Source organism: Nannospalax galili, unplaced genomic scaffold, assembly GCF_000622305.1.
Source record: "Nannospalax galili isolate Female #2095 unplaced genomic scaffold, S.galili_v1.0 scaffold936, whole genome shotgun sequence".
Classification (NCBI taxonomy): domain Eukaryota; kingdom Metazoa; phylum Chordata; class Mammalia; order Rodentia; family Spalacidae; genus Nannospalax; species Nannospalax galili.
In genome coordinates this window covers 1441911-1455014 of record NW_008337142.1, presented here as the reverse complement: position 1 = coordinate 1455014, position 13104 = coordinate 1441911, and the positions used below count along the sequence as shown (strand labels likewise).

Here is a 13104-nt window from a genome sequence, read left to right as displayed (position 1 = left end):
ATAGATAGAGAGATAGATAGATAGATAGATAGATAGATAGATAGATGATAGATAGATAGATAGATGATAGATAGATGATGATAGATATATAGATGATAGAAAATAGATTATAGATGATAGATACATAGATAATAGATTGATAGACAATAGATAGATGGATGATAGATAGATGATAATGAGATAGAGGATAGATTATAAATAGTTAGATGATAGATAGATAGATAGATGATAGATCAATAGATGATAGACAGAGATGCATAGATACATAGGTAGATTTATGAATGATAGATTTACTATGAGATCCTTAAAAATACAAAGCAGTTTTCAAAATTATTCTCAAACAATGGTCTAGCAAATGTGATTATGAGAAATTTGTAAATGTCAAAATGTCTCTCATAGAGACTTATTAGCAGGTGGTGCTTCTGTCCCCAAATATGAACAAAGAATAAGACAACATGATGCTTTGATTGCTTAGGTGATGACTTCATCATGATCAGAATACAGTTACATATCATTAGAAGCTATAAAATACAAATCCCAAAAGAGTGAAGTGATATTTCTTGAAACATGAAAAGTCTAAAAATTAGCTATGCTCTGACCTGTACTATCAACTTTGTACCATTATGTCATGCTAATTCTAGAAGGTACATTAAATCCCTGAATCAGATTGTGTTCTTCAGGCAACCTGTGTAATTTTAGAGCATCACATGTATCTTCTCAACTACTCAGTTTCTTTATTGATAAAGTAAGTATAATAATACTTAGTTTACATATCCCCTCACATGCACTCACAAACATACCATTTGTATATAAAGCCCTTATTGTATAGGTTAAGAAGATATGTGTCAATATTGCAATAATAATGTCTTCATGGGACTGAAGCACTGTTACTTCAGAAAAATAGATACAAATAATTTTCCAACATAGAAATTGCCACCAAAAGAAATCTGTGAAGGAACAACCCACAGCCCAAACTCAGAATATTCAAAGCTTAGTCTCTGTGATTTGCCTATGTCAGGAAAGTAGTAAGAAACAGAAAAGGTTTAATAAAAATGAACTCTTTTACACCAACTAAACTATACTTTCCAAGGAATAATTTTTTAATAAAAGTTACCTGTCATACACATTAAGTCCTATCTTGTCAAATATTTCTATTCAGGGGCTATGGGAGGTAGGGAGGGGGTGTATATATTTGATTAAAATATATTATACGAAAGGCACAAAATCTAAATAAAAATATTTAAAATGAAAAACTCAATAAAAATATTTTTTAAAAAAGAAAAATTACCTATAATTGTAGGATTCAAGAACAATATTCATACACAAGAAATACAAGAGAGCAGAGATCATCTCAGCGGCCCTAACATGGACTAAAGGGAAAACATGAAATGAAGATTCTAGACCCTTCTACCTGAAATCCCAAATGTAACATGCTTTTTCTTAAACCAACAGGAAGATCATTATCCCATACTAACAATAACAGGTAACTAGCAATTATCAGTCTTTGCTGAAAAATCATAATTTTACTGTCTTTTACATATATTTATTTCTCTCAGTGCTAAATGAAAGTAGGTCTCATGACTATCTTCAGGTTGCAGGTTGAAGCAGGATGTTCAGGGATGCTAGGCAGGACCAAGGATTCAGGTAGTAAATGATGCTTCATAGACATCTCTTCCAGAAACCTCAGCACTAAATCTGTTGAATCTGCTGACACATCATCATTCCCAACTGCTCCCACAAGTTGAACCTGCCCCCACCCTAAGGACAAACCACATCTACTATACAAAGCAAGCAATGATGCATCACATTAAACCCTTCTTCAGTCTACTTATATGTTTATGATTATGTTCAATGTCCACATGATAATAAGTCTTAATAGTAATAAGCACAAAAATTGTGAGGAAGAGGTTAAAAGCAATTCAGAGTTTGTTGATTCAATTAGGACACTATTGTTATTGAAAGAGGGGTGATTTCATTATCTCGATTTTGTTTTTCTTCCAAAACAGGGAAATACACAGCAAATGAGGTGAACACACCACCTAATCAATCTCTTAGTTCACTGGAAACCCCAAATAAGGAGTTTGAACCAAAGGCATCTGTGAGTTCCATTATGTTCATTTTCCCAGAACACATTTTAGAGCTGAAATATAAAAAGGATTCATCATGGGTTGGGTACTGTCAGGATCTAGAGCTGAAAATGTCATTTAACATATCTGCTTATAGAAAGCAATTAGCCAACCTCTCTAGTTTCATGACATTCATGAACTGAAAAAAGAGTAAGAAAAAAAAATAGTAATACTAACAGAAAATAGAGAATTCATATCCAAAGTTTCATGACCCACAAGGAAGTACCAGGTTTACTACGATAAGGAAAAAGGAAAATAGCAGAGGGAACCATTCACACAAGTCCAAGTCATGAACTTTTAAATGGTTACATCTCTGATAACAAACATGAAAAATTTTGAAATTATGTAAGTGATCTATTAAGATTCCTCAGACATAGTGCATCTGGGATTGAAGCACTCACTTTAATTGAAGTCCATGCTTGTTTGGAAGAATATAGATGTACAGTTTGGCCCTATAATGAATGAAAGAAATTTGCATTTTGTCATTTCAATTTTCAAATAATTCTGTTTCTCCTTTCCCATTGATACAAAGATTGCCAGGTATCACTGATGGAGAACAGGACAGAAGTGACACAGTTCATCCTGCTGGGACTCACAGATGACCCAGGCTTTCAGATTCCCCTCTTTACCACCTTCCTCCTCATCTACAGCATGACGCTGGTTGGAAACCTGGGGATGATCCTGCTAATTCTCTTGAACTCTCGGCTCCACACTCCCATGTACTTTTTCCTAGGTAACCTGTCTCTGGTGGACTTTTGTTACTCCTCAGCTGTCACTCCCACAGTCATGGCTGGGCTTCTTGTAGGAGACAAGGTCATTTCCTACAATGCCTGTGCTGCTCAGATGTTCTTCTTTGGAGCATTTGGAAGTGTAGAAAATTACCTATTGGCCTCCATGGCATATGATCGCTATGCAGCAGTGTGCAAGCCCCTGCACTATGCAACCACCATGACTACAGGTGTCTGTGCATTGCTAGTCATTGGCCCATACGTCATTGGTTTCCTGAATGCCTCCATTCATGTTGGGGACATATTCAGTCTCACTTTCTGTAAGTCCAACGTGGTCCACCACTTTTTCTGTGATGTTCCTGCAGTCATGGTTCTTGCTTGTTTGATAGTCAGATTAGTGAACTGGTTCTTCTTTGTGTTGAGAGTTTACATGTCTTTTTTGCTGTCATAGTTATCGGGACTTCTTATATGTTCATTTTTGTCACCATCTTAAAGATGCACTCAGCTGCAGGTCATCGAAAGGCTGTTTCCACCTGTGCCTCCCACTTCACTGCAGTCTCCATCTTCTATGGGACTGTCAGCTTCATGTACTTAAAGCCCAGCACCAGTCACTCCATGGACACGGACAAAATGGCGTCTGTGTTCTATACTATGGTCATCCCCATGCTGAACCCTCTGGTCTACAGCCTGAGAAACAAAGAGGTCAAGAATGCACTCACGAAGGTCAATAGTGCATTCTTAAAGGTAAAGAGTGCGTTCTTTTGTTGGAGGAAAAATCTTTAGGATTTTTATTTTAAGATTGTGGGATTCACAGTTCCTAAATTAAAATTCCACTCAGATTTTCTCCAGGTACTGAGTTAAAGGTGATGTCCACACTGAAGGAAAGTTGTTGAAATGATATCTTTACAATTTCAGAGATGTATTTCATGGAAAAAATAAAATGTTTTATACAGAAAGTATGCATGAGTAAAAGAATAGGTAAGATATTTTAAGGTAATGTTTTTAAAAACATCATTAAGGGTATTGATTTCATTTCACAAATGTTTTCCTATTACATTTCAATTTAAGTATACATAAGCAGTGTGAAAATTAACACCAGTAACAGAAGGAATGTGAGAGAGCATCTGTGATATCTTATACACACGGATGTGTTAACTTTGATGGAGTTGTATGTATTGTGATTGCTTGTTATAGTTTTATGCGTGTATTTGACTGGATTAATGTTTGTCTGTCAGCATATTTCCTAACCAGTCCAAAAATTTAACATTTCAAGCAGCTGACTTAGAAAATTTGATATTCCATCTTCTATGAAAGAGCACATGATCCCATGAACTGAGCAGTCAGCTAAGAAAAAACATGTTCATTCTCAGTGTGTTGCCTCCTCACTTCTACAGGTGGAGACCCAATTTTGCTAGCACCATTTATTGAAAATGCTTTCTTTTCTCCATCAGTGTTCTTGGAATCTTTGTCAAATATCAGGTGGCTGACACTACATATATTCATGTTTGGGTCTTCTATTGTGCTCCATTGATCCATTTATCTATTTTTGTGACAGTACCATGCCGTTTTTATGACTATAGCTCTGTAATATAATATGAGATCTAACATGGTGATTCCCCCCAACCCCCACCATAAGCATTGTCTCATTGCCCAAGATTTCTTTTGAATATTTGGGGTCTTTTGTGATTCTGTGTGAATTTAGGATTTTTTTTTCTAGCTCTGTGAAGTATGTCACATTATTTTGGTTGCCATTGTATTGAATCTATAGATTGGTTTTGGTAAGATAGTTTTTTTCACAACATTAATTCTACCAATCCATGAGCATAGGAAGTTCTTCCATCTCCTGGTGTCTTCCTCTATTGGTTTCTGTAAACATCAAAAATTTAATTGTAGAAATCTTTAATGTGTTTGGTTAGACTTGTTCATAAGTATTTTATTTTTTTCATTGTTATTGTTAATTGGATGGTTTCATTGAATACTTTTTCTGATTGCTTTTTATTGATATATAGAAAGGCTACTGATTTTTAATAATTGATTTTGTAACCTGCCACTTTACTGAAAGAATTAATCATTTTTAAAAGTTTTCTGGTGGAATTTTTGGGATCTCTTATATATAATATATCATCTGTAAATAGTGATAATTTGTCCTCTTATTTTCTACTTAGTACTCTTTTTTTCCTTTTCTTGTCTTATTGCTCTCACAAGAGTTTCACGTACTGTATTGAAAAGAAGTGGATTGTCTGTTCTCTTGCTCTCTCACTCACACCTTTCTCCCATCCCACAAACATTCAGCTGAACTGGTCCTGACATTTGACTTTGGAATTCAGGACTTAAACCAGCCACCTCCCTTTTCTCAGGCATTCAAACAAGTGTACCTTTTACCTGTCATCAAAGAAGCTTCCTTTTGCAACAGATGGAGTGTCCCAGGCTTTTACCTCTTGGATTTTCTTTCTATAGAAACCATGTTCATGCCACAGGACATTGGCATTTGCTGATCCTGTGAGGAATGTGTCATTCTACTCCCTTCACTTGCTACCCTGTCATGGATGCCTCTCTAACTACTACTCTCCACACATAGCTTATCCTCACCTGTCATTCTTCACACTGATTGTTACCGCTTACCTACTGCAGATGTGGCTGTTTATCATTACTTATCCTTCCAGAATAGAATATATATTCTCAAAAAGCAGTGAATTTAACATTTTTCTAAGATAGATATATTTCTTAGCAGAATCTCAATAAAATATTTGTTCACTGAATGAATGAGATAATTGAACTTTAATTTTGTTATGCCCAATGTTAACAATGTTGACCATTTGGGTCATTGATTGTGATAGTCATTCAGGATCAATATGATATGATATTCAGTGCATTTTAAGAGACACTGTCGGCTTCCTACTTTACAGAAATATTTTTACCCATTCTCACTGAATTCTTACTCTCCACAATTTTATAGAAAATGATTTCCTGATGTGATATCCTCAGGTAGCTCATTTTAACTGTCCCCTATAGATTTATTAGGAACTGTTGGATGATTAATACACAAAGAACACATCCTTTGTAAATGCAATTTCAAAATTCACAAAGAAGCATTAAATACGAAATTATTTAGGGAATTCAAATCTATTTATATTGAGAAATTACAACATAAACACACATTTCACAGTTAACTAAAATGATTCTAAGTTCCCATGTAGAATATAAGCATGGCAATGCTTGTCACAAGAAACTTAAGTTATTTTCAGTGTATTGGTATAAAGCACAATACCTATGCTTTCACTTTTGATCTCCAAAGCCTGATGTTGCTTCAGAGTGACCATGTGGCACTTACTTAGCTCCATTACTCCTTCCACAATGATGTTGTCACCCCTCATGAGCCTGAAAATAGTGGCTAGTCATGGACTGTAACCAATGACCACGAGCCAAGTAAACATTTCCTTTCTTTAAGTTTTTTTCCTTTTAAGTTTTTTGTCACAAAGAAAGAAAATTGATTAACATAAAAAATTGACACCAACAAGAATAGCCATTGCTGTGACTATTCCTGATGATGTGACTCAGAAGCCTTTGAAATTACCTACTTAACAGTGTAGAAGATTTTGGAGATGCTACTGGGCAAAGACCTAGAATGTTATGAACAGAGATTAGGGGAAAATTGTGGTAGCTCAGAAAACCAAAATGTTGGTAGAAAGGTGAATGATAAAGGTCATGCTTTGGAGACTTCCAGTGGAACTGAGGAGGCAATGGGGAACAGAATTTGTAACCCTTCATATTGTAGTCTGGCATAGAATTTGTCTGCATTCTGTCCATTTCCTGAGACTTTGTGGGAGGCTAAGCTTCTAGGCCAATAGACCTTGTGTTACCCACGGATTTTAGTTCCTCCAAGGGGTAGGGCCTGCTGCAGAAAATTGACTGTGGAGAGTTAGTTGTGAAAGGAGAGGCTTATGGCATCATTTTGGGACCAGAGCCCTGAGCCACCAGGAATGCAGTGGGGGGTGTGGGGAACATGCAGCAGCTGGTCGTACTCAAGGACAGAATGGCCTGGAACTTATGTACCTGGGGTGAGACCTCTGGCCCCTGAGGTGTGGACAAAACCTAGTGGTGATTATGGACATGCCATGGAAGCAATCTGATAGTGAGGGCTTTGATCTGCTCTACAGAGCTGTGCAGTGCGGAGCTGAGAGGTGCAGAGCTGAGTAGCGTGGAGCTGAGTGGCATGGAGCTAGGCACTGAGTGCTTGTTTCTTTGTAAGTCACTCACCCCCCCAACGATAATAATAAATGCACATAAAGATATGTTATATGGTTTGCCTGATAGTGCAACAGACCAAGAGAGAACTTTAGTGACAAAATTGGTGTAATTGGCAGGATAAACAAACCACAGTCTTGGGGATGTGGGTTTGGGAAAGTACTGCTGTTCCCACTGCCTCTGCAGTGGGTCAGCTGGGTTCTGATTCCCAAATCCAGGAGCAGCTGCCAAGAAACCAGGGGGGAAGGTGAACAAACCCCATATGCTTAATGGGGTTAGCGATAGTCACATGGGGTATACAATGGATTATAAAATCCGTAACTAAAAAGAGGCCAGCCATGCAGAAGCATGGGCCACAGCCATGTTGTAAATGTGGGGGTACATTGCAGATATGTGAAGATTTGTTAAAGATTATTCAGAGGTTAGAAAAACTATTACCCCCAAATGGAGCACCCAGAGAGGGGGCATGGTCCCTTTGCATAATGAAAGTGTGCCCAGGCAGGGGAAGCTGAAAAGGCTAGGGAGGTCCTGGCAGATCTAGTTGCAGAGCTTGACATTTTAACTTCTGTAAGGTCCAATGACTCAGAGGAAGAGACAGATTATAGTAAAAATGAAAATGACCTAAAAAATAAAAGTAGCTAAAGCTGCCCCTCAGATTCAACCATTGATTCAAAAGGGGAAAAAGCTAACAATGCTGTAGCTAGGAGACGTTCCATACTAAAACTGTTAAAACTAGGAAAAACTTACAAGCAAGCAATCAGAGAGCTCCTAGCCACGTGGCTTGTGAGAGTATGGGACATGGTAGAAAATGACATCAGTCTAAGTCCTTCAGAAGCTTCAAATCTGAGTCATATAACCACCCATCCATCGATATAGGCTGTTCAACCTAGGCCAATGGAGGGTGGTGCAGTCCTTAATGGGATGGCTGGTTGAAGGCATTAAAGATACATGGTTGTCACCAAGGGAGACTAACATGGTTAGCAGGGGCTGGAAGACTATAAAGGAGGGGCAGGAATTACTGAGAGAACTAGGTATGAGAAAAGCAATATATAATGTCCAGTTCACTGGGCCAGATAAATCTGTGTTCACCAGAGATATGAAGGAAACCTTCATTCAACTAGGACCTTGAGAATGGTATGGGGCTTTAATGGTTTTATTAAGCCCTTTAAGGGGACAGGATCTTTGTAAAATGGGAGAGGCTTTGGCAAATCTAAATGAATCTGACCAGCATGTAAAACGTGTCTGTAAAATAACAGAACACCCTATAGGAGATATTTAAAAAAAAAAAAAAGACCAGATTAATGAAATGGTCCACTTGGGTTACTCTAAGACAAATGTGGCAAGACTTATGTCGAGCCCAAATTCCCAGAGAAAAAATTGATAGAAAACTAAATTCAGTACTAAGGTGTTCTGGAAGGCTTTAAAACCAGAAGAACAGTTTACAAAAGACATTCAAAGGATAAAAACTGTCTGAAGGGTGGTTAAGAACCCCTTAAGGATTAAATAAGATGCATTTCTCTTCTGAAAAAGGCTATACTAGGGGTGGAAGCAGGTTTTCCCACCAAGTTCTCGCCCAGCAGTCAGGTGTGGTCAATGGAAAAATGACAGATATGGCTACAGTCAGGAGGCAGACCCAGGGCCTGCCTGACTCAGGGAACCAACAAGTGCAGTGGGGACAGGAGAAACCCCTTGCCTCCTTAGCCCCATGCAAGGTTAGGCAACTGGAGCCAATACCTGTAAGTGTATCAATAATAAAAGAATACAAAGAAAGTCCATGTAGAATCCCCCAAGTGTGAAATGACTCCAAAGGGATAACTAAGAATGATAAAGAGATAACCAAATTAATGCCTTGTACCCATGCTATGGTACCTAACAGGGAGAACACAGTTAATACAAATGGACGAACCCTTTCCGTTCTATGTGAGACCTGGTCTATGATTGATTTAATATATAATGTTAACCTTCCTTCAAGTGTTGTACAGATGTAAAACCCATTTGAAAGATACCTGAAGAAGCAAAGGCCAGCTATAGCTGTAAGATTCTTAGGAGTTTTATGGTTGGGTAAGATGAAGACAGAGACTCCCAAACTATACAACTGTTAAGAAACTCTACCAGGGGTGGGTTGCCCCCTATGAGCTATTGGTCAGAGAGATGCTAGAGGTCCTCAAATTCACCAAGGCTATTGCCATTAATGTCGGTTGTACAATAGAAAGGTCAGTAAGGCCATGTTGGTGAAGACACTGCATGTTGTGAGTGCAAGAGAAGAAGAGATGGAGTTGAGACTAAGCTGAAAATTCCATGCCACTGGATGGATGATGTTCATATTGCCAGAGGCACTATGCAGATGATTGGGGAAGAAAGGATCACCTATGATTCTACTCAACGATGGACCATGCATGCTGCACACTATGGACATGTCAAGTGATACCACCAAGTGCAATAATGGCTTGACCAACATACATACAACTGATGAATTTCTAATTGGAAAAGACCCGCTCCTAGGGGCGAAACACACATCTGGTGCTGCAGACCAGACCAATGCCTTGTGTCAAGAAAGGCTACAGGCCCTAGTGGGAAAGCCATCACAAGTATACTGTTTAATGAATATAGTACACCTACTGGGATATCTTCTAGGCATTTGTATTTACATTCATGTTTGTTTAAATGTGTCTACTTCCTTCCATTTGTCTTTATAGTAGAAGAAACACCACTGAGATAGATCAATGGCCGCTGCTTAAAGACAAATAATGAGGATGCCTGAGAAGTCACTATCTCATCATGATGCAAGAGAGATCACCCTACATCTGTCACCCCCTCCAAGGCTCAGGGACCTTAGTGGAAGATTGGTAGAAATATTATAAGAGCTGAGGAAAGGGGGGGAGTGTGTTCCTCAGGGGTTCTGGTTCCTCCAAGGGGCAGGGACTGCTGTGGAGAATTGACTGTGGAGAATTAGCTGTGAAAGTAGGGGCTTATGGCTTCATCTTGGGATGGGAGCTGCTAGCTGCCAGGAATATAGCAATGGGTGTGGGGAATGCGCAGCATCTGGTCATACTCAAGGACAGAATGGCCTGGCACTTATGGACATGGGGTGAGACCGCTAGCCCCTGAGGCATAGACAAAAGCTAGTGTTGATTATGGGCATGCCATGAGAGCAATCTGATAGGGTGGGCTCTGAGCCATGGCACAGAACTGCGCAGTGCAGAGGTGAACAGCATGGAGCTGGGCACTGGGTGATTCTTTCTTTGTAAGTCACTCCCCTCTCCCCCACGATACTAATAAATGCACATAAAGATATATTATATGGTTTGAATGATAGCACGAGAGACCCAGAGAGAACTCTGGCAACAGACCTGGTTCAGGAAATAAGGTTGTTCTCTGAACCCCACATATGTCCTTCAGCACATAAGTGCATTTACACACACACACACGCATACATACACAGACACACACACATGCACACACAATCAATATAAACACAAAGATTTATTTTTTAAATTAATACTTTCTATTGAACTTTTGTGCATTTCATGTGCTAGATCATAATCATATTTAGACACCTCCCATATTTGATCCTTAATCAAGTTTCCCCAAAAGATTTCACACATTCTCTCAGATATGTTAAGGCTTATTGAGTGAGTTTCTGTATCCAGGTGCCCCTTGGTGTGAGTTCCTCTATGGGAACCTGGTCAGTCTATCTAGCTTCACTGATTTAAAGAAGATAAACTCTCCCTCAATCAGTAGTGATCAGCTTCCAATAGTTTCTCAGGTAAGGTTGCGGCCTACTACCCATTTCTTCAGGAATGTTGTCCCTGGGAGGCTACCCATGCTCTGTTAGGTGGTCTCACACCCACGCATGTAGAGGCAATACTAAGTGGACTCAGTAAGTTTTTTCTAATAGAAAATAGTGTTGTAGAAGATATAGGAAAAGAGAAGAGAGAGTTCCACCATGCTGCTAAAACTGAAGTGCTAAATGGTCCAATATGCACCCCCTCAGAGTCTTAACAGCAGCTGCTTTCAGGACTTGAGAGATCCAACAGTAAGTGTGGTATAGCACCTTCTTCACCACAGCTATTCCATGTTGAAGTGTAGGATGATTCTAGCCTCTGAAATTATCAGGCAGTTGGCCCAGCTTATGGGAACATATGTCCCATATGGGCCCAGTAGGACCCCAGTTGTCTTGGAAACAGGTCAGCACGTCCTAGAGTGCTCCTGATAACTGCAGATTTATGGCTTCTGTATGTTATGCTTGGCTTGCTTTTGCAAAATAGTAATTATTGCCTAAGAGATTAGAAATTGTTAAGAGAGCTTTCCACCTATGAGCTTGAGAACTTAAACTTTTCACCCATAGTCATGGTTTCTTTTTTAAAAAACAATCTTACCCTAGAGATGGCTCAGGGCTGCACTTGGGTTCTGACATCCTTGTGTAGTCATGGCCAACTAGTGAAAGGCTTTTATTTGGCAAAGCTTTTTCTTAGTGGTCTTCTCTGGTGAAGTACTTCACAACATTTTGGGGGCCCCAGTGAAATCCCAGAGAATTGGACCACAGACCCTGGGGTACCAGAGCAAGGAAGAAGTGGGGGGTCTGAGCACTGAGCAGGTTGCTACAGATGGAACCCCTGGAAATGTTCCAAGGCCTCAGTATTTTGAAGACACACACACACACACACACACACACACACACACACACACACACTGCTATTCTGGCGGTTTTGATATCCCCACCCAAAAAAAGTTTTGAAGAAAGTCACCTGTTTCTGGAAGCCTCTGGAGGTATGTTAGAGTTTGAGGCACCCGCAGGACAACACATAGAGGAGGCTGGATGTAGCCACTACCCAGTGTCCAGGGAGTCAAGCAAAATGCTGCTGACTGCCCACTATAACTAAAACTAGTGAATGACTGTTCTGTATTATGGCCATCATGTAAGTGTTTTGTTGTTGTCTGTATTTGTGCTGGTCTCATTTGTTGTCTATTTCTGTCAATCTATCATCTACAATGGTGAGTGAGTTGAGTCCTCTGAAGTGTATTCTTCAATCTGTCATTAACGAAGTGGGGGCAAGTTGACACCTCTGAAGTGTATTTTTATGTATGTCAGAGATTATTTCAATCCATCCACCTCTGGTTATGTGCTTGAAGTTGGAGCACACAAAAAGAGGGGAAAATGTGCCACCATGCTGCTTCCTCTGCTGGCCTAGGTATGGGTGGGGAGGAAGAGGGCATTGGGGACACAGGACCCTGCTTTCTGCAAGTGTCACAGGGCACCCATGGTAGAAGGCATCATGGGCAATGCCACCAGGGCCCTGATCATGTGATCAGGCCAGTGCTCAGTGCCAAGAACACCCAGAAAGCTGGAGTGGTGGCAGCTAAAGAGGCCACCCATGCCACATCTCTACAGGCTGTGAGTCGGGCTGGGAGGAGTGACATCGCAGGAGTTAATCTTTTTGTATAGTGTTGGGAGCAGGGAGCCCTCAGGGAGAAAGTGCCACATTGCAGTCTGGCCACAGTCAGGCTGAGGAGCAGAGAACTGTGGCCATACAGGGGTTCATCTTTGTGCCCGCCTCCATCATAGTTGAGGCAGGGAGGAAGGAAAGAGCAGAGAAGAGGGTTATGGCCCCATGGAGGTTGACCTTTTCACTCACTACCTGGACCCACCAGATGAAGGTGATTTTCCCTGCATCCAAATGGTAGGCCAAAGAGGGATCTCTTTTCTTCCACTTGGGGATGCTCTCCCATCACCTTAGGTTTTGGGGCTGATACCCACCAGAGCCAAATGAGGCCGCTCTGCTTGTAGACTGGCAGGGACAGGTTCATGCTGAGGCTGAGCTCCACTTGTGGAAGGGTTGAGCAGGCTCTCACTGAGGTAGCACCTCTTCTTTTTCTGAGGGAGGCACCACAGATGGTACCTGGTGTAATTAGAAAGTGACTGCTAACAACTCCTAGTCACCTTACAGCAGGACCAGCAGGAGTGGCTCCAGCATGCACAGCACTTGTCCCACTTGCAGAAGTAC

General features: G+C 40.3%; 1 pseudogene; it reads left to right on the top strand.

Annotated features, from left to right (window-relative positions):
- The first annotated feature begins 2675 nt into the window (after positions 1 to 2675).
- On the top strand, positions 2676 to 3637 carry LOC103733406 (annotated as a pseudogene).
- Positions 3638 to 13104: the final 9467 nt, after the last annotated feature.